The sequence below is a fragment of the Caloenas nicobarica genome, chromosome 1 (assembly GCF_036013445.1).
Source record: "Caloenas nicobarica isolate bCalNic1 chromosome 1, bCalNic1.hap1, whole genome shotgun sequence".
NCBI classification, from domain to species: domain Eukaryota; kingdom Metazoa; phylum Chordata; class Aves; order Columbiformes; family Columbidae; genus Caloenas; species Caloenas nicobarica.
This window is the reverse complement of record NC_088245.1, coordinates 167120127-167146489: the sequence shown is the minus strand read 5'-3', so window position 1 is coordinate 167146489 and position 26363 is coordinate 167120127.

Here is a 26363-nt window from a genome sequence, read left to right as displayed (position 1 = left end):
AGTCCAAGTCCCTCCCCACCACCCTATCTCATTTCTGAGCATCTGGATAGAATAAAATATTTTGATTAAAGATTGCAAAGGAATCTTTTAAATTCTGAATTAGTGTGCTCAAATTAGGCATGTTTATTTTTTGTGGTTTAACAAGATTGACTTTGAGGGCCACAAGTAGAAGATGGGCTAGAGATTGGGAACTTCACTACCATATATATTTAAGAAGCAGCATAAAAACATGCTGCTTTTTTTTCCTTCTTTTTTCACCTTGTCTACTTCTTTTCACTTACCCATCACAGGATTTGCATGTCTGCCTCTGGAAGATATTCTTCTAGCAATAGCATCTGGGACTCATGGTGAGTTCCACAGACATTCGTACAACTTTTCTTCACTTGCCTCTGGCTCTGCTATCCACCGTCTAAGCTGCTTTTTGTTTCCGTTCTTCAGTTCTTTTCTTTCAAATTTTAAGTTGAATACAGTGACAAGTGCACTTTCTAGCCAAATACATCATAAAAATTGTTTTAGAACAGTTTTTCTGATTTTGGTATTTTCACTTGGGTTTGATAGCTTTTTGATTGGTTTAGTTTGGTTTATTTGTTTGCTCCCTGCACTCCCCCCGCCCCATCCCCAATATCTGCAACTTTATGTCGCTATATCACTTCCAAAAGGTACCAGAATTCTGCATACTGTTATCTTCTACTGGCCTGCCTGGATTAACATAACATTTAACAGCATGGACTTCCTCCCACTCTCTTTTCCTCAGCCTACAGCAGCCACTTTAAAAGGTAATTAGAAATACAGCATCACTAATTCGAACACTTACATTGTCCACAACTTTCTTGCTGGCAGTGAGACGAGTGACAGTTGGTGTTAATGTCCAGTAAAATTGAAAGCTGTGCAGCAAAAATAGACACCTGACATTTCAGATTGGGCAGAAATGCATCAGATGATCCAATAATCATCAGAAGAAAAATGTGCTTGTTACCACTATTCTCTTATTGATCATGTAGACGTGAAAAAATTACTTCTTTTTAGTTACCTTTGATAAATTTCCCTGAAATGTTTTTTATGATTCATGATTAAACTATTGAGCTCTCATGATCCTGCTAAGCAACATAATGATGAAATTTCTTGAGCACATAACAGCATAACAAGTGTATTCGACTATAAAAGATAAATACACATCGCAGGACAATTTTCCCCCATATAATTATCATAACATTATGTAGGAGTAGCAATTTGATACTTTCTCCACAACATGTTTGTGTTTCTTTTTGCATTGTCATTTTTCGCTTTAAAAAAGTAAAAAGCATTAAATAGAATAAATCTGACCGTATTCTGTTAGCTGAACTAAAAAAACCAAAGTAAACCAAAACCAAACCATCTTGCCTGTTATTAAATTATATTAATTGTACTATATAGATTTTTACTGCATTAATATCGCACTTGGATATGTGAGAGTATATCTGGAAATTCTACCAGCATTTCTAAGAGAAGTTGTGCTTATGAATGGGTCCCATTTCTTATCCATTGGAAAAAAAAGAGCCAAATGTGGTTTAGGTATCAAAATTTAGTTCATGCCACATCTAGTGGTTAAATACTCAGCCACCAAAGTCAAAGCCAGAGCCATGAGTAAGGTATCTACATGCTTCATAATGTATTACAGAGAGTTAATCAGAGTGGTGAGTTTCAGAAAGAGATTTTAGACAATATAATATTGTGTATGGTTTAAATAAAATAAATAAGTGGAAATATTCCTGAAATTAGGACACCTGGTGTAAAGATGAAGAAAAACTCATGAGGAGAGGATGTTGGAAGATTTTCTTCATTCTTCCTTCAAAGATTAGCTTATCCCTTTAGGGTAGGTATATTCTATTTATTTATGTATTTATTTGGATGGATGGAGTCTTCTAGTGTGGAGTAGAAAAAGAATAACATGGGTCTGCTCTTTTTAGGTATATGTTAGGACACCAATGCAGGCAGTTGGAGACCCAGTGATCTGTTCTACACTTTGTAGAAAAGAATGTAAACCAGCACACATCTGTCACATTGAAAAGTTCACAGGCTTAAGATGAATACACATTATATATTGCACAATGCAAAATCTGAGTTCTTTTCTCTGCTTCCAGAATGGTTTGGATATTTTTTCATGAACTGGAGATGGAGTTAAAAACATGACAGAATCTTTGGCACAGTGACTGAATTTCAAGACTTCTACTTCCAGACTACTGAAACCTGCTCGAATGTCTGTTTTCTGCTCAACCCAAGGACTACATACAGGAAAGCGTAAAATTATATGGCATATTAATATGGGGGTTTCTGACTAGAGTTTTGGATTTAGCACCTTGATTTTTCTGAAACCTGTGTTCTTGTTCTTATTTTCTGTGCACTCATTTAAGTTTTATCTTTTCCTTTTTTTATTTCTTTTTAGTAATAAAGTACTGCCTCCAAACCGAATCCTGTCAAACAATTCAACTTCCTCTTATTTTTATGGGAAACTGTTTCTTTCTTTTTTCTTTGAAGGTAAAATATCACTTGGGAATTAATGTACGGATGAAAGGAAAGACAGAAAGTAGAGAATAAAATCAAATGGTAGAAAATGTAATAGAAGACAATACAATACAATGTAATAAAATAGAAATGAAAGCTTTTGCTTGTGTAGGAACCTGCACAAACGATCAAAGGAACATCATGTTTTCTCATCAGCATGTTTCCAGTCCCCTAGACACCAACATGGTCCTCCTTCTCAGGTATATTAGTCAGTGTCCCTATTATCTGGTGCTAACCTTTTACGCCCAGCCTTTTGTGCCTAAACAAGTGTCAGGATTCAATTGCCTGATCATGTGCCGTTTCAGATGCCCTAGTTGTGAAGGACGTTGGCAGTTTTGATACAATTTCCATGGAGGCCTGAAAACATCAAGCACTGGCAAACAGACCACTGCAAGAACTTGTGTCACTTGTGCATGGGCCACGCTTGGACTGGCCCACTCACACAGACCACACATCATCAATGGTATCACATACTGGAAAAGGATAACTTGGGATCTTTAGCTATTTTCAGATACCTTTAGCTCTTGCTTAATATAGAGACATTTTTGTGGCTAAGGCAATTCTTTGCCAAGACTATTTTTTTTTTTACTACTTTATTATCTTATAAGGAATTAAACCAGAATGCTGCTATGCTCAAAGCCTAGATGGTGATGGGAAGTGCATGTGTAAATAGCTAATAAATAGGAGGTGCAGATGGTAAATTCAGGCCCATATCCCAAATTGTGACTCAGACAAATGGGATGAAATTGCATTCTGTGTCCCCAGACATAGAAAGAAAAACTGAAATTTTGATAATGAATGGGACTGAGTTATTTGGTTCAGCTGATTACAGACAATATGATTAGTGATTTTAAAAATAGTGATACATGGACCTATAAGGACTTACGAAGTGTACAAAAGGACTCTGTGTAAGGCAAATAAGAAAATCGATCCACTAATCCAACAACTGACAGTTGGTTTAACGTTTTTATAAAGGGTCCAGTCAAAATTCTGCAGAGGTCTGTAGACTGAAGGAGTCTGAAAGCCACCATTGCAGAGGAACACTGACATCATAAATGTTAACATCAGTTAGGAGAAATTGACCCAAAAGTAAGACTCAATATGTAAATTATAAAAGTTTTTAAGATTTAAACACTGTTGTCATTAATTAGTATTCTTTATTATACTTTTTTATATATTAGATGAGCTAAGGATCATTTTTTGACTCTTGATGCACCTGAAGTGATGATACTGCATTTACCTCAAAATGACCAGCAGTTTTTAATAGCTTAATCAAGAAGTATAATCCAAGGCTAACAGATATTCACATTTTACAGTTCATTTACTCCTTTAAGACTTCTTAAAGCATCCTGATGACAAACATTAAATCTTTTTTTAGCATAGCTAATTATGTCCATCAAACTGAAATTATAACAACCTTCACTTAAGGTATTGGAATCACAAATAATATTGGTACATATTTTTATCCATCGAAAGAAAACCCAATCCTTCAAAAGTAAGACATCAGTGATTTTTACCAAGTACTTCAGCAAAACAGATAATCAGATTGAGAAAGTTGCATCCCATTAAAAATAATGAGAATTAGATGCCTAACATCCAGTGCGGATCTGGACTGTAAATCTTGAAGCTTCACAGAAATGCATTATTTTAATGAGGTAAAAATCAACACAAAAAACACTTAATGGAAATTATCCTAGAACAGCAGGATATGAAGTTAACAAAGAACAACAGAATATATAGTACTGGCTCCAATGATCCTTTCATATCAAAACTCAACCTGAATGGAAGACTGTAGTCATAGGTTTTCTAGCAACTTCCTAAAGATCACTAAAGATAATTTTTCCAATATGTTTCAGAACTGAGGTTTTCTTATCAGTAAGATAAGTATGCTCTACTGACAGCATACTCACTTTTAAATTAAGGCTCTGCTGAGCCACATGTGAGAAAGTTTTCTGTGACTCAGAATGCATAGGAGGATATATTCTGAATACCTCTGCCAGCCAAAGCTGTGAGAGTATCCCAGAAGAAAAAATGTAACCACTCTGGTAGTGGTTGATGATCATATTGAGGATTTTAAATATTCTCTGGAAAAGTGACCAACAATGCATAGCCAATGAATAAATAAAATCTAAAACAGACATAATACAACAAACAAAAATTCCAAAACATGTTTAAATTATATTCTGAAACCAACACAGATCCTGAAGCACCAGTGATAAAGGCTATCACTGAGATGTACCAGTTAATAAATACACTATTTATTTTGAGCTGCAGTAAGTTTTCTCAGAAATGGCTCCACAATGACAGGAAGCAGAATGACATACTTTGGTATACCAAAGAAGCATACCTGAAAGAAACATTTTAAAATCTTTAGGAAGGCATGGTGTGATTTCAATGCATAGAAAGAATTGATTCTTCAGTCAATAGACAGTAATCCTGTGGATTCCTTGAGAAAAATTCCTTGTGGATGCAAAAAATTATGTAGGCTCAAAAAAACCCATCATGAAACAAAAAAAATGCAGCAGCGTGGGGACAAAATGTGCAAACCAAAATCCAGCTCAAGAAATCTTCTTAGCTGAAAAAGACAGGAAAATGGAAGAATATTTGGTGAGAATATGTTTTTGCTTTCCTTAATTTTCCCTAAGAGTCTTTCTATGGCTACTGCTGTGTGGCCTGTATACTGGTAACCTCTGGTTTGATTATCTACCCTGTTCTTATAGCTTGTGTGGCAACGTAATCAACCAGTAATTACAGAAAATCAAATACAACCCTCTCAAAAAGATGCAACTTACAACTACTACATCTATAACCTCCCTTAAAGGAGTCTCCCTCATCATTTTTTCCAAATATACCTGCTAATGTAAAAGAATCATCAGACTCTTAACGTGAATTGAACTGTAGACAGTAATACCTTGGCTGCACCTTACTGTCATAAAGCAGAATATCTTTGTAGCTTTGATATGTAGCAATTTATTTTTAAATGGAAACTTATATTTTGCAGCACAAGATGACAATGTATTCACTCAAGTGCTGCATGTGTCTGTCATTCTGAAGTCATTTCTCACTTGTTTTGTACATTAGAAGTATGTAGTTCTCTTGATGCTGTCAGTGTAACATTAGAAAGGTGACTAGCTATCAAAAATGAAAATAAATAATTTTAAAAGACCTACTTATGAAAATCTGTTCTGTCACAGGATAGAGGAGATAACTGAAGGAGAAAGAAGAGAAAAAAACTCTGCAGATTTCAGAGGTTTAGGTTGGATATGAGGAAAAACCTCTTCTTGGAAAAGTTTGTCAGGCATTGGAACAGGCTGTCCAGGAAAGTTGTTGAGTCACCATCCCTGGTGGTATTTAAAACATGCAGAGATTAGGTTCTTAGGGACATGGTTTAGAGGTGGGCTTGGCAGTGCTAGGTTAACTGTTGGATTTGATGATCTTAAAGGTCTTTTCCAATCAAAACAATTCCATGATTCTATGATGTGGTTAACACTGATACATTAGATTGAAAAAGGATACCAGAATTTCAGAAATAAACTGAAGTTTAACACTGGGGAAAGATATTTTACTACTAATGGTATTTTGCTGTTAATGGTATTTCACTATCAAGTGTGTTTTTCAAAATAATCTCCTTCATCATTGTGCCAGTACAAGAGTTAAATTTTTGCATTTCATTTTTAACATGAGTAAGAAGCAAAGCATTTAGTTAGAGATCTTGCAGAATTTGTGCATGCACTTTTTGTTTAAAAAAAACAAACCAAACCAAACCAAACCAAACCAAACCCAGTTATTTTGTCAAGAAGCAATTTAATCTGTGTAAGCATCTATGGTATAGGAAGAGGTCTAAACTGAGGATTTAATGCTGCTACCGGGATCACACAATTCACATGTAAACAACATAGTACCAACTCACAATGGCTTTGACAAAAATGGTGATACTAGATACAGATTTTCTGTAAATGTTGAGATAAGAAGACAATAAACTAGCTAGGGCAAGGCAATTTCCAGTGAGATTCTAGAGTCTCCAGATAAATCCACAGAGACTTTAAAGCAATCTTGTGGGTTGGCTTGTTGTGCAAAAATAATCATAAAAGCCCTACAGATGATTGTTTAAGCCAAAAGAAGCTTAGCAAGTTTGAAGTGTCAAATTAATATATTTTGTTCTTAACTTTGTAAGAAATTAATGGCAGAGTGGTTAAAGCTAGACATGGCTCCTTTGTGTCTAGATTCCTATAAAAGCGTGGTCTGCATTTGAATGCCTAGTGTCTTAAAAGTACTCCTTATAACTCCATCACAATATCTAGAAGTTACAGATATTGCTGCCATTTTCATGGAAAATTTTCCAGAGGGAAGTTTTAATAAAGCCACTGGAAGGAGATAGCATGGAGATCAACCTCTAGACCATAATTTGGTTGGATAAATGGTCTCTTAGAGAACTTAACCTGCTTATAGTGATTCTACAGGAAACTTAGGGGACTGCTCTTACAGCTTAGGCAGGTCAGTTGTATAGAAACCAGGGAGAGCTTTTGTCATATCAAAGGTCTCAGGTAAAGCCAAGAGATGTGCTGAATCTCAGCTGTGGCAAATGTGTTTGCCAAAACTTGAGAGTAGAACACATGGCACGAAGCACAAGTAAAGTTAATCTGACATTGCTCTTTTTGCTAAAATGCATTTCAAAAGTGAGATGCATAGTTACAGATAGATGCATACACATACACACACACACACTTCTCAGACTGGTGGAAGCAAAGATTTCTGTTGCATTCCTACTTCTTATTACTGTCCTGTTCCTGATGAGTTAATGATCGTTGTCAATATTTCTTACAAGAAAAATAAATAGCAAGCCCATGCACTGTGAGGAAATATTCTGTGACTTCAAAGTAAAAGAGGTCAGTCAATACATTTTACCAAGGTCTTTGTGTTATTTGCAAAGGATGTAATAGTTGTTTAGGATGTTTTGGTCGATACGTTTGACACACTGAGCATTTCAAAATCATATCAGCAGTCTACAAGTCTCCAAAAGGATTTCTGGGCCTTTTCTTTTACATAAGCTTAGGCCCCAGTGTCCTTCCTGAATGTGACAAAGGATTTCAGTATTTCTATAGTGATAGCTGTCTTGTATCCACATTCCTTTGAGAATTTCATACTCAGTAATATGACCAATTTTTGCTGAAGTCCATGAGGGCTGTTCTTAGCTTTATATTACCCATGGGTATGATTAGTACTTTGCAGACACATGGATACTACACCAAAGAAATTATATATTAAATGAGTTCAAATGTAGGAGGGAAAAAAGGAGGAAAATAAGTGTGACAGTAATGCCTCATTTAAATTTGAGCTACAATGTTCTTTTTTCTCCTTTTTCTTCATATATACTTCATATTTTTTTCATATTTCTGCACTCATACAGTAACATCTACTCACATGGACATGATTTTGGATTTTTTTTCCTGTCTTTTTTAGCTCTAAAATGTCCCTGTTTATTCACACAATATTTTTAGAATATTCTGAGTATTTGCCCACAAGTGTGAATGTATATACAAACATATACACATACATACATGTACATGTACATATACATTAATAGCTTAATCAAATTATATGCAATTTCAGTGACATTTCAGGCATCCTAGATTATCCTCACACTTCAGAGGGTGTAGCTTTCTCTTAAAGCCTGTGTCAGCAAGTCAACACGTATCTTTCATATACTATTGTAGAACATCTAAAAAGGTGCTAAGTGCTTATGGGTGATTTCTTCTGTTAATCTCTGTTGAGCATAATGGAAGCTCAAGCAGCTACAGGGTGTTTCAAAAAGGTGGACCCAGTTTGAAATTGCTTTGTTTTGAAATTTCATCCATCTTTTGAAGCACCCTGTAGTTCACATAGAGGTACCTTCATAAAGTTACATAAAGTTATGGCAAGCTGAATCCCACCCAGATGCCTAATCATAGATGTTTAATGTCATTTTGCAGGCTCAAAGTTGTTCTACCTTTGTCTAGTTGTCATTTCAGAAGGGGATGGATCTCCTTTGGGTCGTGTGTTATATCTACTAATTCTGAAGAGGTATCTTGAGTACTCAATACTATCTCAAACAGTAGAGGATGTGAATAATTTTAAAATTGAATCCCACCCCTAAATTCTCTCTTCATTTAGTAAAAATGATATCAATAAAAAAGAAAAAGGATGAGCTGTACAGATAGCCTTGCTGTTTTGGAGTTTCCTTGTTCTTTCTATGCTTTTACAATTCCATGAATCTTCTGGCAGTGGAACAGCTGTGATTACATTAAAAAAAATCCTATTCTTCGTTTCATTTTACCAGTTTAAGCACCTCAGAATTAGATGTCTGAATCTTAGCTTCATGATTCCTCATAGGCAACAAAGAAAGCAGGCATCTCCTGGGAGACTCTCTTAATCTATCATAGATAGAATGAGATGAGCTGTGTTCTGAAAGTGTCTATTTCTATTGGATATACAGAGAACTCAAGATAACTAGCTCAGACTTAAATAGCTAATTTTATACATCTAAATTTGACAGACTACATTTTTTCTTTGCTTACTTTCTTATTTTCCCAGATAAAAGTTTCCACTTCATGGATGCAGAACTATCAAGGCTACCTAAGCTTTCTTCACTGTGAATAAGAGCTGTCAGCTCCAAAACAGTGAAAGACATTGAGGTACAGTTTAGAATATCCAGAACTTGCAAGATTTCTTTCCCATATTGTTTCTGCAGAGAAAAATTCAGGCTGAAATAAAATTTATAAAAAATTAAAAAGTTGTGATTTTAATAAATATGTAAAGGTTGGATTGTCTTTCAATTGCCTCTTCAGTCACAGACAAATTTACACAATATTGAAAAGTCAAGCTTGCTTGAGAAGAAACAGTACAGAATTTTCCTTTTGCTTATTTTACTTTTGGTCCTAGTCTGCTTGTTTTTAATAAAGTGGAAAGTACATACATCCTGTACACAGAAATTAGTAAAACTACAAAGATAATAAAACAAAACAAAACAAACCTGTTATAACTTCCATTACTTTTCTTCATGAATAACTACAGTGGTAACTTGTTAATCTCTTCTGCTTGTCTAATGCATCAGAGATATTGCTACAGTAATAATAAAAAAGAGAGAAACTCTTCTGCTACAGGCAAAAGGAAACTATTGCCACAGAAGTCTCCTTTAAAATCCTATGCATCAAAATTAACTTTAGCAAAAGACAGTTGCTTGCTCATGTGCAAAGAAAAAAAGTGCTGGAGCAAATTTAGAAGAATTTATGTAAATCAAAAAGTACCTCTAATAGGACATGAGGTAATTAAAAATCCACAAAAAGATTAGGAAGAGGACAGTGATGGACACAAAAAGAGTTGTATAATTCTGAGAATTTACCTCACTCCATGCACAGACCAGCCATGAAGAGTGAAGAGAATAATTACTTCAGAACTCAATGAAAAATCATCTAAATCACTGTTACAAGTGCATTTTCTTGGGCTCTCCTTCCTCATGACCAGAAAATCAAGTAAGTATCTAGTAGTTTGCTATTTTTTTCTTTGTTTTTCTTCTTTCTCCCCACCCTCTGCAATGAACAGAAACTTTTCCAATATGATCAATCACAACAGCTCACATACTGGTAAAACAGGTGTTCTCTCATTGGGGTTTACTTTCAAAACTGTAATTGGCTCGGGAAAGGTCTTTACAGGATTTTTTTCTTTTAATGGAAAAGTTGTCAGATAGCCTTCATAATAAAACAAAAATGTCAGTCTTCAGGACAGATAGAAAGAATGAACAAAACTATCTAACTACGGAGGAAATTTCTCTCTGTTAAATGAAATGGACTGAAAGAGTTGCAATCAATTATTCCTTATATCAATGAGGGCGCCACAACATAGCACAACAAATTATATAACTTTCAAAGTAATAATGATAGGAAAAATAAAATGGCAGGGCATTTGTTGGGGGGAGCTACTACTTCATGTGCTTAAAGATATTACAATGACTTAATGAAAAGATTGCAGGAGTATCTGTAACGAGGGCATTGATTTGAAATGAATGTATTAAAAATCAAAAGGCTAAAACAAAATATACTTTTCATATCTATACATAGATATTTATAAAATGAACTTTTTTAACTATAAGCATAAAAACTGAACAATCTATTTTTTCCCTATTCCCAAGTTTATCTGCACATAAAATTTGTTGATTTTTTTAATGAAAAAAAAAAGGTAAATCAACTGTATTGTGTGATCCAATGTAAGCAGCCTGAAGGTAAAATTGATGCAATACAACATGAGATAAGGCTTTTATCTTCAGTACTTTTGTGCTTTATCTATCAGCGAGTAGTGACAAATAACATATATTAGCTTAAAACAGAGTCAAGGCTGTGAGAGATTTTCTTTTTGGTCAAATAGCTGACATGAAAGCTGCATTCTGTTTCACATGTATAAATGTGCAATGAAACAGTTCTTTAGACTAATCAGTCTAAATAAAATATCTATTTAATGCATAAACAACTGTATTTGTTGCTTGTAAAAAATTTTTAACCCTTTGTGCCAGAATAAAACCAAAGCAAAACCTCTCTTTTAATGATCAACCACAATAATTTTGAAACAAAGAGATGCAGATTTAATCAGGCCCTTTATGACGGTTGGTGAATACTGTAAACTGTTGTGAGACAATGTAAAATGAGGACATGAGTAATATGGCAAATAAACAAGAGGCAAGAAATCACAGATTCAGAATTTAGCCAGGAAAGTAACAACTAAGCAAACAGAAGTCCCTTTTAACTGCATTTGTCCATAAGAAAGGTATTTAAATGTAGTTGATGGAACATTAATAATATTGCAATTTAGGAGCCAAGATTAGCAACAAGAACAATCTGAGCACAGGCAAATGAGTACTAAACACTCTGCAAACTGCAGGAATTCTGAAGACTGAAGGTTTGTGTCCTGTGACTCCCACTAGTTTGGGCTGTGGTTATGGACAAGCAGCTACTTAAATCACATCTTTCCCATTTTGTTTTGTTACTCTGTTTCATTTAAGCTGGAAATAAATCAGTGTATCTCATATAACTGAAATGATATTGGATCTTGCTTGTAATTATTCCTTTCTTATTAGTTTTGGTTTAATGTTTGAGATTGGTTATGCTTTTTATACTTTGACTCAAGATTTGAATCATGTAAGGTAGAAATTGTAATTCCTAAAAAAAACCCCAAACAACCAAACCCAAACTGCTGAAACCAAAGAATTTATGTCAGTTAATTTTAGGTAGCTAAAAAGGGAAAGAGTTTTTACAAAGGCTGATTTCTCTGAGTTATTTTGGATACAAATTTTAGGATAGAATTCTTTTTCCTTTTGAAACATGAATTATATCTTTCGCTCAAAAGGATAACTAGCCTTGGCTTAACATTTGAGCATGTGAGATGCATGGCACCTTGTAAGTTGCATGCATCTGGGTTCCCTTGATAGTCCAGTAAGTTAGACTAAGCCAAAGCATAAGCCAAAAAGTCTGTGTGCTCAATGAAACACTGCCTAGAGCTAGCCAAAAGAAATGTGCGATATTGATCAGTGTCCTTCAGCAGGCACTGAACTGAACATCTGCATTTATCAAGGATAGCCAGCAACAACAGCTAAATAACAGAAAGTTGCTAGGGTCCTATACTCAGAAGTGTGAAACCTAGGTTCTGTTTTGCTCCAAAATCTGAGGAAAATTCAGCTTTCTTCAACTCCAGGAAATGTCTTAATCATTAGACTATAAGGCATTGTGGGAAAAAGTGCTACCATATCCTCTATTTGAAGCTGGGTCACTATACAGTCAGGAGTGCAGGAGTCATATAAAATGAATGGATCGCACCACTGACTAACGATTAGGCGATTTGCTTGGGAGCAGGGAGCTGTAGGGTCAATACAACATCTCCCCATATGTTTTGAAATAGTCAGTTACTACATAAAGAAACAGACAAAGGTAGATTTAATGTATTACTTTTAATTGATCCACCCAACTAGAGTGTCCTAAAAAATAAAATATGGAAGTTTTTTTGAGGGTGGAGGACAAATAAAAGGCTGTAAAAAAGTAGCATTTGGAAGAGAATATAAACAGCCTTACATAACAACCACTGCATGAATCATAAAGTGAGTCATAACACTGGATAGTTCACATTAAGAACAAGCTGATGTTTTTCACGTCTGTATTCTTAAAAAGATACTATGGTGCATTTGCTCCCATTTGTATTTCTACACACTTTAATTAGGATAATTATCCAGCAATGGGAAATTATTCTCCTTCACTTATATAGAAACTTGTAGAAGCCAGATAATATAAACGTAGATTTTTCTTTCTCGGAGGAATATTTGCTTTCCGGAATGTACTGTTTCTTCTGGCGCAAGATTCCTTAGCAGTATCATTCATAAGGTGGAGGATTTAATAGCCGTTATTCATTCTTCTGAGAAATTAAATCAGTTTTTCCAACTCTTTGGTTGCATGTTAACTGTGGATCACGCATCTTCTACAGCAGTCCTGGTCCCTAATCCTCCATATGAGGAGAGCAGTTAGTACACATCACAGTTCCCACGTGCATGTACTTTCGATATCACTTCCAGTTGTATCTAAGGAGCGTGTAAGATGAGTACACTTGAGTCTCACACTAAAAGGAGGCCAGCAGCTGAAAATCAGTCCCAGATCCCCCAGTTTAGCCTCTATGACTCACTTATGTTTTCTTCTGCTTCTCTAGAAACAATACAGTGGGGAACGGCTTGGCACTGGGCATCCAGAATACAGTATGGAATACCTCCTTCACTATAACAAGACACAGAGACATGTTATGGAGAAGATATTTCTTATTGCCTTTTTTCCATTTCCTGAAACAATATGGGAGTTTCTGCAAAAGAAGAAATCTTTTGAGATTATTAAAAAAATGTTGATACACTGTCCCATTCTGTTTTCATTGTTTTCTTTCTGGGTGTCACAACAGAGATATGTGTAGGACAAATATATGGTTATTTAGAATGGATTTTGGGAAGTGAAAGAACTTATACCATAATAAGTAGCTGTCCATACCCCAGTAGGCAGAGGTAATATGTGGCTGGTAAAAGAGAAAATATTTGAGCAGCCTCAAATTAGTTTCCAGAAGTTATGTTCCATCTTCCTGTTGTTCTGATGAAAGCTGGGAAAGATATTTCATTTCCTACCACTTTATCATAAGAGTAATTTATGATGCTTTGCAGCATGTTGTGTTTTGTCCCTCTCACTCTGCATTCATATTCTCTTCATTTTTTTTTCCTTTGCCTTTCTGTCTGGAAGTACTTCTGACATACATCACTGTGACAGGCTGCATGAGGATTAGCCCTACTAACCTTAATTAGCTTCTACATTTTATATTTTGTTAAACCAAGAATCCAAAATGGAAAATATTTAAATTGTTAGAAATTACTTAGCTTTCTATTGATGGCTTGACTGGCTTTCCTGTTTTATTATTTTTCTATCATCTATCTATCTACCTATCTATCTATCTATCTATCTATCTATCTATCTATCATCTATCTATCTATCTATCTATCTACTTTTAATTAAAAAAGCCGCAATAATTCAGAATTCTAACCATCCGTAACTTTTCTTCATATTATATATTTTAGAGAGAAGTAAAATTCCACTTCACAGGAGCAACATTTTTTCTATAGGTTTTTAACAGAACTAGAATATTTATCTTCTGGAATAGCTAGACAAGATGATAACTAGTGCTGTATGAAGTGCTAATGAACAGCAAACATAAAAAGGAAATTGTCAGTGGAAATGACAAAAAGCCTATTTATGAAATGTAGCCATGATGTTGTTCTAAGATTTTTGGAATCTGTCTAAAGTCTACAGCTCTAGCTACTTTATTATTCCAAGTTCTTTCTCTTCATTCACATTTTGCCTCTAAATTGTAATTCAATGTGCCTATGCAGTCCTTTCTTTCCACCTGCCACAGAAAACAAATGGTGCCTTGATAAATACTTTGCTCAAACAGACCACAGACAAATAGACTAGGCCATTGGGGTTTATGTCCCTAAATATCCCAGCAGGCTAGGACACCAGACATCCATCAAACCTGCTTCATGAGATTCAGAATAGATGTTTGAGAATAAATCTAGAAAAAACTAAACTTCAACATTCTAGACGGACAGACAGACAGACAGACAGACAGATAGATAGATAGATGATACAGATGTTCTACAGAGTAACTTAAGGGCCAGACTGTGCATGATATAGCCTCACAAGAGAAAATCTGACAGAGTATGGTATAAGACAAAGAACATGTGGAAATGTGAATCTACCAGAGATATAAGAACAACTGCAGCAGCAAGTTTAAAATTATCATGTATTCCACAAGATATAGTGTAGCTCAACACATGAAGCAAGACAATTCAGTCAGAAAATAAAGCCAGTGACATAAAAGCAGAATTATTAAAGCACTTCTACAATTTTTTTAAATTCTATTTTCATATTACTTTATAATATTTTATTTTACACTATTGAAATAATATTTTTATTATTATTTGGTTTATTTTGTATTGTTCTTGCCTCGTTTTAGGAAAATTCAAGTCAATAAGTAACACCTCTATATTAATCCAGTTACCTTACAGAAATTATTGGATTGCTCAGAGAGGTATGTACTTCTCAGAGATGATTACAGAAACTGACCTTAATGAATGTATCTATTCAAGCTGAGTTAAACTGCAATGATAAAAAGTTAATGGTGAAAGTATAATCATCAGCAAAAACTGTGGACATTTGGCTAAAGCAGAGCTGAGAAAATAAAGAACCAATGGATTCTTAAGTTCTTACATAGCCCATTATAACAGGATTTGCATTCAGTAACGAATCTCACGGTCTGTAGGAAGCCTCCCGTACATTGACAATCACAGTTGTCCATGGTATTTTTAGGATACACAGTAAAGCTAATAGTAAAAACACACACAAAAACCTACCCTCTATTAAAGGTATTCAAGGGATACATTATTAATTCATTGACAGAGAAACAAAATTGCAGTTCTGTAGGAGGAAAAAAAGATAATTTATTGAAAAAAATGAACAAAACCCCATTCAGTAACTAAAAAAGGACATTAGTGATTTTATAATAATAATACAGTCAAAAGAGGCATCAATTTAAGAATGTATTAGAATAAGATTGTAATTTGCTGTGTATAATATACAGTAAAATTAGACATATGGTCTTAAAGCAGTTATTATTTTGTACAAGGAATCAACTTTGTACAAAGATTACTACATCCTGCAACAGAAAACAAAACAATGTAATTTTACAATGTCAAGGATGTGCTCTGTATACCAATGAATACAGATCCATTTCTGTATATGAACAATCACAAAGTTCATGGTTTTGTAAGAGTGTTCAACAGTTAAAATGAAGTTGTTTAATGTGCATAATGGGTCAAATTGTTGTTCTGAAAAAATAAACTTTTTTAAAGTATCAGGATTGTTTTTTTCCACTGAAATATTTCAAGTTTATCAAAACTTTTTCAATAACAGATAGAGGATCAAAATCAAGGTCTATTTCCTTCACATTTATTTATAATACAGAGGGAGAGAACTAGAGGGAACTATTTCTTTCTCTTAGCAGATTTCATGATTAAAAATACTTACTTGGCCTTGCAAAGCAAATTGGCTTGTATCTTACAAGTCAAAGCTGTCTTTTAGCTCAAATACAATACTTTTAAAAATGGTACAGGTTCCATCTGTGGTTTTGATTTGCTCTCTTCTAAAAAAATCTGTTATCACTTCAATTTAGAATGTTGCCTTGTAATTTTATCACAAAATCTTCACACAAAGCAGTCATCTAAGTCAGTTAATTCATGCACACACATGCATGTGCATGCACACACACAGGCACACATTTTATATACTTTATCACACCTACAAGATAGAAGCAAGAATTGATTTTGGCAATTATTTATCCTAACGTTTAGGATCAGAAGTTGGCGCATATATGATTTTGCATGTCTTCTTGATTAGTATCTTTCACAACCAAGGCATTAACTTCCCATTCAATGCTCAGCAATCACCAGGTTAGGGGAAGATTACAGATAATGTTGTGAAAGGTGATTTTTTTCTCTTGTGTCTTGAAGTCGAACTATTTTTATTGAAATTTTCAGTTACAAGAAAATCAAAATCTCTCAAGCACAGAACATGTAAAAGTTTTCCCAGAACATATTTTCTAAAAAATAAAAAATAGTAAATATTTGATGTTAGAATGATATTACAAATTGAAATGTTGACAATTTATCATTGACAACATGAGTCCTACTAATTTTTATATTGTGTTTTCTTTATTTTCTTTTTTTTTTCTGTAAAATATATGTTTTCCATAACATCAGAATGAACTCCGCCTGGACTTTGAAGTGTAAAATGAGTTCTTCTTATCCAGTGTATTAAAATAAGAAAACCCAAATGATTTTTGACTAAATTATGCATAGAACTGTATCTTTCCACATGTAATTTTGGACACAATTTAGAGACAAATCATTTGCAGAAGTGTATAGGAGGTTACACTTTCATGTGGGAAACTTCTAGTGCTGACTTTGAGTTACAAACTTAAACCAGCCAAATACATAAAGACATTTAACCTGTGTGTTAGGTCCCTGGTTGAATTTGCAAGAGTGTCTGTTAGAAAAAGAGTTAAACACCTAATTCAGCTTCAGTTAATGTACAGTTTGTCCATCACATTAACAAGGAATTTCAGCCACTATCTTTTAAGTTCATGTTTGGGTATGGGAAGAGAAGGAACCAGAAACAGCAGAATATGGGAATTAATGAGATACAATACAAGGCATTACAACTTTTTCACCTTTCTTAGAATAGATTTCAAATTTATGTGGGTTTATTACATTTCTAGGCATGCTAAACTTGGGTTGCAAATCAGTCAGATGCTTGGTTGAAGAGAAAGGCTGTGACAATAAAAATAGTGTCCCTTTCCTGCACCCGTAGGCAAGATGATTTGTGTATAGCTTGATTATGTGTTTTTGAAGGAGGCTTCTTTGCATGCCTGTCCTGTAATCGGGACTGCTTACCGTTGTTGGTTTATGTTAATCCAGTGTAGCCTCAGGAGCTATTGTAGGAGTATATCCAAAGATAACTTGGAAACCAGAGGACTGAAACCTGTTCCTTTTTTCTGGTATTCCTAGAATATAGTTCATATCCTTGATTTAAGGCATCAAATTAGACAGTTAACTTACGAGCATTAACTTCATATTATCCAGAACATGTTCCTTGTCATGGGGTTAAGTACTCAAATCATAAACAGTTGTGCCACCTAAATAGGTGGCATTCCAACAATATTATAGGATGGATTTCTTACAAAGCAATCATACAGGATGTGGAAGACCTAGGTGTTATGTCTTGTGCAGTTTAACAACAGATTAACAATCTCTTTTTAGGACCAAAGGGTACTTTCAGCAAAGTGACATGGTATCACTGTGAGAAAATGAAATATTCACACCATTATTCAGTGTCATTCACTGAAGTGAACCTTTTTGGGTTCAAGAAGAACATAAAACGCAGGTCACTTCTTTCATATATAAAAGCTTATATCTCTTATAATGCAAGATACCATTATGCAAGATACTGTCCTGTAATGCAAGCTAAAATGGAAGAACTGGTAGATATAAAATTAAAAATATAACTTAAAATCAGACAAAACAATGCATTTCACAGAACATACTTACGTAGTAGAACTGAATGCTAGATATTTATGATACCAAATATTTGCATTGATTCAAAATTCAGCTGTGGACGTTAAAGAAGTAATCTAAATCTGAGATAATGACCTCAGTCTCTCTGGTTTCTTTAACCAGCCCACAGGATTTCTGTTTCTCTCCATGGGCTACTGGGGTTGAATAAGGACACTAGCTTAGATGTAGAGCTGTGTCTATAGATTGCAGACAGCTAAACTTAGGCAATATGTGCTGTAGTAAGATACTGCTTCTTTACTAAGAAGTCTAAGTCACTTATTTCTGGAAGCAGTTGGTGGACAGCAAGGAAGTAAACATTTACATATTTACTCTTGTTTAGGCTTCTGTATTGGCTAGTTTCAGAGATGGGATAATGTTCTAGATGAATCTTCACTGCAACTGAGAAAGTCTCTTATTTTTGAAACAGGTGTTGACCTTCCTAGCCCACAATGAAAACTGATCTAGTTGTGAGGCACAATAGATTTCAGGCATATTAGGAAATATAGAACCTGTGTATCTGTATGTTTAAATCTGAGTGTCCAAAGTTGCCAGGGTTCTCAGGATCCTTTTCAAGTATTCTATCTGTGCATTGCATCTACACTTGTCTTTTCAGGATATGCCTCTATTTTAAAGTTGGAGGGCATATCTGTAATATACCATCTTGCCAGGGCTAGTTATGTCTGCATTACCTGTAAGAGGAAGGCTGAATTTTGAAAGTATCTCTTTATAGATTCAAGATATAGTGGCAGCAGACAATGTGCTTGGAGGATAAATCCTGAAGACAATATGAGGCCTTCAATTATGATGACACTGGGCACATACCTTTGGAAGATACATCAGTAGGAACAGATGTAGCAACTTCTATATTGTAGATTGGCCAGTCTACAAAAGTAAAATAATCTATTCTCATGCACACTATTATGGAAGTCCTTTTATGCAGGATAACATATCGTAAACCAGTAAAAATTAAGACAATTACCTTAACTTCCATGTAACACTCTATTTCTGTATTCTTTGTTTAGAATATCCTCAATTCAATTATTCAATTTCTTGGTGTCATTTTGAAAGAGGGAGCCAGTGTGGCTTTGGTATCCTAACTATTAAACCTGTGTCTGGGATTTCTGAGTCTTATCTGTAGTATTCTATGGAGAAATAAGAGTTGTTCTGACTGGGCTGTGTAACAGCTGAAAACTTGAAAAAAAAATGGCTGTTATTTATATCCACATTCAGTTTAACAGTATAGCACAAATTCAATGAGTTCAATGTGTTGATGCATTGGGGATGCACTTAGTGTACTATAGATTCCCAGTGAATTTGGTTTGCTCAGGCATAGTAACTGATGCCCTTTTCATATATTGCATGACCTGCAGAATTGATTTGCAGTCCTCCGGAATGTTTTACAATTATAGCATATCCTCTATTTCAGGCTTACTCTTCAGGGAGTTGTACCACACATGTATGAACGACATGGACACACATTTTTCATGGAGCTTTCAAGACAGAAATATTGAAGCTTCATGTACAACTCATGTGACTCATGTACAACCACCCATAACCCTTTCCCACCTTGTGGTTCCTGGTTGTTTCTGCCCTTCATTTCACCTCTCATGAGGTTAGATTCTGGTTTAATCACTTCAGTTCGTTCTTAATACACTAGATGTTCACTTCTTCTAATTACTGTTATGGCAACACATCCATTCTTTTTCTTTTCAGCAGAAATTGGTCTCTATTACATTATAATTTATCACTGCCTAAATCCACCTGTTTTATTAGAATACAGCGAACCAATTTAACACCCTTTCAGTGTAACAGATTTAATATCAAGAAAAAAAAATCTTCAGTGCTGGAAGCCCAAGTTTAAGATTTAGACATAAAAATACTACATCTGGGCACCTCCCTCACCCACTGAAGTGATAAAGCTGAATTTAAATTAAGAAACTGTATATACGACAGATTGTTGCTATGGTAGTAGTGCTGTTCTTCCTCATCAAATCTTTCCCTTGTGTGCTAGATTGTATTTTGTTTGCAGTTTCTTCTACTCCTTTGTTATTTCTTGGTGTTATGTAATGGTAAAAAAGAATTTTAATCACAATATCCAGCTGAATTAAATAGAGACATATGGTTATTGTATACTTGTATTAGCAGTTCTATTGACAGTGAGAATTTCTACCTGCTTGTTCCTAGTCACATACAACTATTTTCTGTACAGATTAATTCCATTATACATTAAGGAATTTCCCAATTCTCCCACTGTACTTTTTTTTCCTCTGAAGACTAAAACGAAAAATATTTTTTTCTAGTTCCCAGATCAATTCCAAACTGGTAAGAGAAGCCCCTTCCTAAAGCATTGCCCATGTACTGTTTGAGTGTGTTTTAAATTGAGGTATATTGTTTAAGCGTCTACCTTCACTAGGTGCTTTCTAGGATGAACATAAATCTTCATGATGGGTAATCACACAGGTGCAACAGACCACAAATGCCTTACCTATACAGGTGTGTGCCTTTGAGGCATAAGACAGGATTACGGTCCAACCATACCAGGTCATGAATTCTCCCTTTCTAAGAGCTGATCACCATGATCTTTAACAATCAAAGTCAAGGAATCTGAGACAAGTCAAATTTAATGCTTAATTTCAGCTGATCAGCATAGGATATAATAAGCATTCACATTACATAACAACTACTTCTAAATTACCCTGAAGAGTACCTTAAAGATACACTCCCTCAAACTACCTTTCCTACAATAAATAGTTTATTAAGAAACAACATTTTAAAAAAAAGAAATACATTAAAGTTATATAATTTAATTTTTTGACACGTTTTCTAACAAAAATGTCTCAGACTGTGTATAATCATCTACAGGTCTTTTTAAAACTTAATAGCCATGAACCATCGTCTAAAGAACCTGACACTGTTAAAGGTGTATATGAATACCCAGTCTGAAGTCCAGTATCCACTGGACCATGGATTGATCTTTTCCATTACAAAACTGAACAACATGCAAAACAAACATGTTTATTTGAAAAAAACTACCTTAACATAGTTTATGAAATCAGTGTCACTGCTATCAGGTGGCAGCATGATCATTTGTTCTGGTATATTTGCCTCCCGAGGCTCAGCTGACACAACCTGCTTGGCTAGTGCCTTTGAAGAAATTCTACAAAAAACTGATCTTCAGCAGACAACTCATGCTCTGCCATTTTCAGAGCAGTCATTCTTTCTCTATAGTCCTCTCTAAATTATTCTAATAAAATAATAATAAATTATTCTCTAAAATATTCTAATAAAAATCTGGTCTCTTGATAGGGATTCAAAATTGAAGCCTCATTTTTTTATACTTATATCAGTCAGATTGTTCTATGCTTTCACCTTCATTTATGCTTTCTACTCTTTATTCATGGTTTGTTTAAAATGTCTCTTTCTTCCAAGTTCCATTTTATTTATGTTCAGTATCCTTATATTGTCAAAGGCTATAACAGGAGCTTCATTGAGCATCATGTTGATGCTCTCACTTAACTGAAAAGCTCTAAAACATCTAAATTGTAAAATTTTGCTATAATTGCTGCTTCTGATTTTCTTTTTTTGCAGATGTTTCTGGATTTGTGGTGAACTGCTTTTAAAATGTTCTTTATCCAGATCTCCAGATTTCATCCAGCATGAAGTTGCTTCTTTCTTTCATACGTTATATTTGCTTGGTGTCCAGTTACTGAGAGCCAAGGAAATCTGAGGAGAGCCAAGGAAATCTGAGGAGAGCCAAGGAAATCTGAGGAGAGCCAAGGAAATGTGACAAGACTCTATTTCTTTCACCTCTCAGGATTTAGACCCAGATCCAACCACCTGGGAACACAAACTTCATGTTTTTCAGTTAATACAAAGAGTAATATGAGTTAGTAAATTAATGTAAAAAATCATTGGCTGCCCATAAGTCTCACTAGGCAGCACTATGTAGTTTGAGAACTGCACGTAATTATTACTGTCTTTAACTAACTTCTTCTCAAAAGGTATAATATTTTAGGAAAGCCATGCCCTACATATCTGACCAAACTTTTATCCTACTGAAATGGCATGAAAAATAAAATATTTACATATATTTTCACCTAAATTAATAGACTGATTTGTAGTGGTGTTAGTTTTTTATAGATTTCAATGACCTGACTTTTTACTTAGGATATTTGCTGTAACTTTCCTGGAAGCAAACAATGAACCAAGTAAGTCTCATGACTATGGTTGAAGATAATAGTTTTTCCCGTCTTTTCCAGATACAAAATGTAGAATACATGAAAAAATATCTCTTCATTCATATCATACTTTTAGTTTGTTTCCATTCACTTTTCATACCAACACATTTATTTCAATTAAAGATATTTTATAAGACAGCTGTCTGCTACCTCTAACTTAGGACAAGAAAATGTCAAAAATTCTTTTAGTTCACCATTCTGTAACAATGGTAGGACATCTTTTTATGAATTAATTATTACCCTAAAGACACTTAAAGTTGGTACCACTTATACAGTTCTATTCTTCTTTACACAGTTTTCTTGCATGTTTGAGTCATATTGTATTATTCAGATGACAGAAAAGGCAGTTTTTGACATTTCTCCCTTCTAAATTATTGGGGTTTTATATAAGTATTCTTAAACATGTAGAATGTTAGTGCTCTTGGGTGTATTTAACTATTTTTTGTATGGGAAGTGCAGAATTTTTTGTACCTCTGTCATTGCTGTGAAACCATTAGTGCAAGCAAAACAGCAGGTCGAATTATCGATTTATGTAGGTCAACAAACATCATCAATTATAAAACCAAGCTTGCATCCGAACAGACAGTGAAGGGATATCATGTTTAAAATAGCATTACTTTCAGCTTAGATAATTTTAGACAAGCTGCTATTCTTTTCCCTAGGATGAAAATACAAAACACTGAAATATCTTGCAAAGTTTTTGTTGACTTCAGTAACTATATAAACTGCCAACAACAGTAATTTCCATGTGATTCTTTTTTCTTCCTGCTCCCTAGCATTTTGAAACAAACTTTTTTTAAAAAAAATATTAATCCTCAAGTTTGTTGACTTTGTCATTTTTACTTAAACATTTTTTTAAAAATGCTGAATGCTTCAACATTGTGACAGAATGTATACACATTGACAGAGTCTTTATTAATTCCTTTGGTCAATGACTCACTCTTGTTGTTCATCTGCAAGGATCTCTAAGAATGATATTGAGGACTTCTGCTTTTTGACAAAGCACTTAAATATATTTTTAAAAACCCAATAATTTGATTATTTTTACTCATTTCTAGATAAAAATTGCAAGCTTCCTGTTAAAATAAATACTAAAGTACCTTCTAAATTTCTGATGCACTTCTTCTTTCGTACATAACTTAATATGAAACTCTGATTCAGACACATTTCATGTTACATAACAAAATGTACTCACTTCCCGCATGACTATACACAGTCACTTAGTTTTCCCTTGAACAAATCCAATGATGGGTCACCCACAACTTCTCTGGGAAACCTGTTCCAGTGTCTCACCACCCTCACTGCAAAAAATTTCTCCCATATAACCAATCTAAACCTAACTTATTTCAGCTTAAAACTCCTTGTCATATCACTACAAGCCTTGGCAAAACTCTTTCTTAGTCTAATAAGCCCCCTTTAGGTAATGAAAGGCTCCAGGTGTTCCTGGATCATTTTCCAGGCTGAACAACCTGAACTCTCTAAGCCTTTTGCTATAGAAGAGGTGTTCCAGCCCACTGACTGTTTTCATGGCCCTTCTGTGGACCCGATCTAACAGGTCCGCATACTTCTTGTGCCAGGGACCCTGGAGCTAGATATAGTACTTCAGTTAGTGTCTCACAAAAGCAGAATAGAGGAGGAGAATCACCTCCCTTGACCTGCTGGCCATGCTTCTTTTTATGCAGCCCAGGGTACAGTTTGCTTTCTGGGCTGTAAGAACACTTTGCCAGTTGAAGTCCAATTTTTAATCCACCAGTATGCCAAAGTCCTTGTCCACAGGGCGCTCCCCAACCACTCATCCCCCAATCCGTACTGATACTGGTGATTACCTTTACCCAGGTGCAGGATGTTGCACTAGGCCTTGTTGAAGTTCATAAGGTTTGCATAGGCCCTTTCCTCAAGCCTGTCAAGTTTCCTTTGTGAAAGAACCCTTCTATCCGCTTATTTTCATGATGGGTCTGGATGTGGTTATACCGCCACCTTGCTTGAAATGGTCTGTGAGTAGTAACTGAGAAAGTCTCTGCCTGCTCTCTCCTAGTTTCTGGCTCTGCAGTAAGCTAGGATGGAACGAGTTTTCTTGTGTATATACCTCAGCCTCAGCCACAGATCTCAGGAAATCTAACACACTATAAAATCATATTCTGACAGGTATAAAGGAAACAGTGCCTTTTAACATCATTGTGTGAGTCATCATGCAAAGATTTCATGGCTCCTTCATCTTCATTGATTCTTCCATGCCTCCTGCTTCCAGATAGAAGTCATGACTAGCACAAAGCCTCTTTCTCTGCTGTCACATGTCTGGTGCTATCCTTAATCAAGGCCATGTCTCTCCCCCACTCACCCGGTCACCCACTTGCTGCCCCAGGGGCTGTGTGAGGGGAGGTGGATGGTGTTTCACCACCTGGTGGCAGAAAGGGTTGTTGTTCCTTTTACCCCCAGAGTCCGTCAGGCTGTTGCCCCTGGGTGAGCAGTGGCTCCCTCTGGTTGGGCAACAGTCATATGGTTGGGGGTACCAGCTCCAGCCAGCTCCAACCAGGTCCAACCAGCTCCAACTAGCTCCAACAAGTTCCAACTACCAAGGCCACCCCATCACCCTGACAGAGACCTGACCTGCCCCTGCCAGGCCTGTTCTGGTGCTGGGGACTACCAGGGGCTGGAGACAGTATAAAATAACTATACACATGTGAATATTCATGTAGTATGTTTCAAGGTAGAAGAAGAAAGAATATAGGCCAATTTAATACCATAGTGACTTAATTAGGAGCTACACAAAGAGTGAACATCTGAGGTTGGGATCAGCATGAGGACTTGTCAGCTTAAGATTTTTAAGCACCTCTAGCAGAAAGATGGTAATGCTGTTACTTTCGAGCGCATTACATATGGCGTATTGTAATCCCACTTTAGACCGCCAAAAGCTTGTCACTTTTTCTATTAATAAATTTCAGGTATAATGTTCTTATGTACAGTGTCTAGGCATGGTATTGAGGCCATCACAGTGGGTTTTATCACTGTAGTTAAAGCATATCATTTATTTTAGCATATGGCACAGTACAAAGACTCATGGCTTGTTTTCTGCTTAATTTTCCAGAGCAAAGGGAGGTAAAGGATTTGGAACCACAAGGAAAATACCATTTTAATTTTTGAATAGTCATCCTGAGTTTCTGAAGATGGGGGCAGTGCCTTGTCCATCAGTTTCTGAGCAAACTGTGGAGTTACTTTCCCTTAGTTCTGCCTTTAAAAAAATCACAGGCCTAGAGGGTTCAATATTGAAAAAGAATTTTCAGAAAACAACAGTAATTGTAGAAAATGACATCATTAGTCTACATTCATCAGCATAATATTTGACAAGGAAATAATTACTTTTATGTAGAGATTATAGGTAATGTTATTGACTTAATTATGTCAGAAAATCCTTGTGAACAGTGTTTTAGAAAATAAAGTAAAACATTTTTCTAAAAAGCCACATTATAATCACATCAGAAAGTGAGCTTTTAATGTAACATCTGAGGCTACAGAGCTGCAATTTGCATTAATACTAATAGATCTAGTGCAGGTAGAAAGCCACCAGCAGAATGTGAAATATTCAAAAGTGCTCCTAAATTTTTGAGAGGAAAGAAGACTTTCATCCAGTGTTTCTTACACACTTTGTGGATGTTAAACTATTCAGTCTATATGCTTATTTGCCTTTTATTTTTGTTTCATTTCATTTTCTTTATGTGGAAGAAGAAATATTTCAAAATTTACTTATTCTGTGGCAGACAACTTCTATAATAAGTTATAGGCCACTTCAGCATATATATTTTCATATTTGTATGCTCTATCAAACTGAAAGATTAAAATGTTTTGATTTAAGTACAAAGTTATCAAAACGTTTTTTA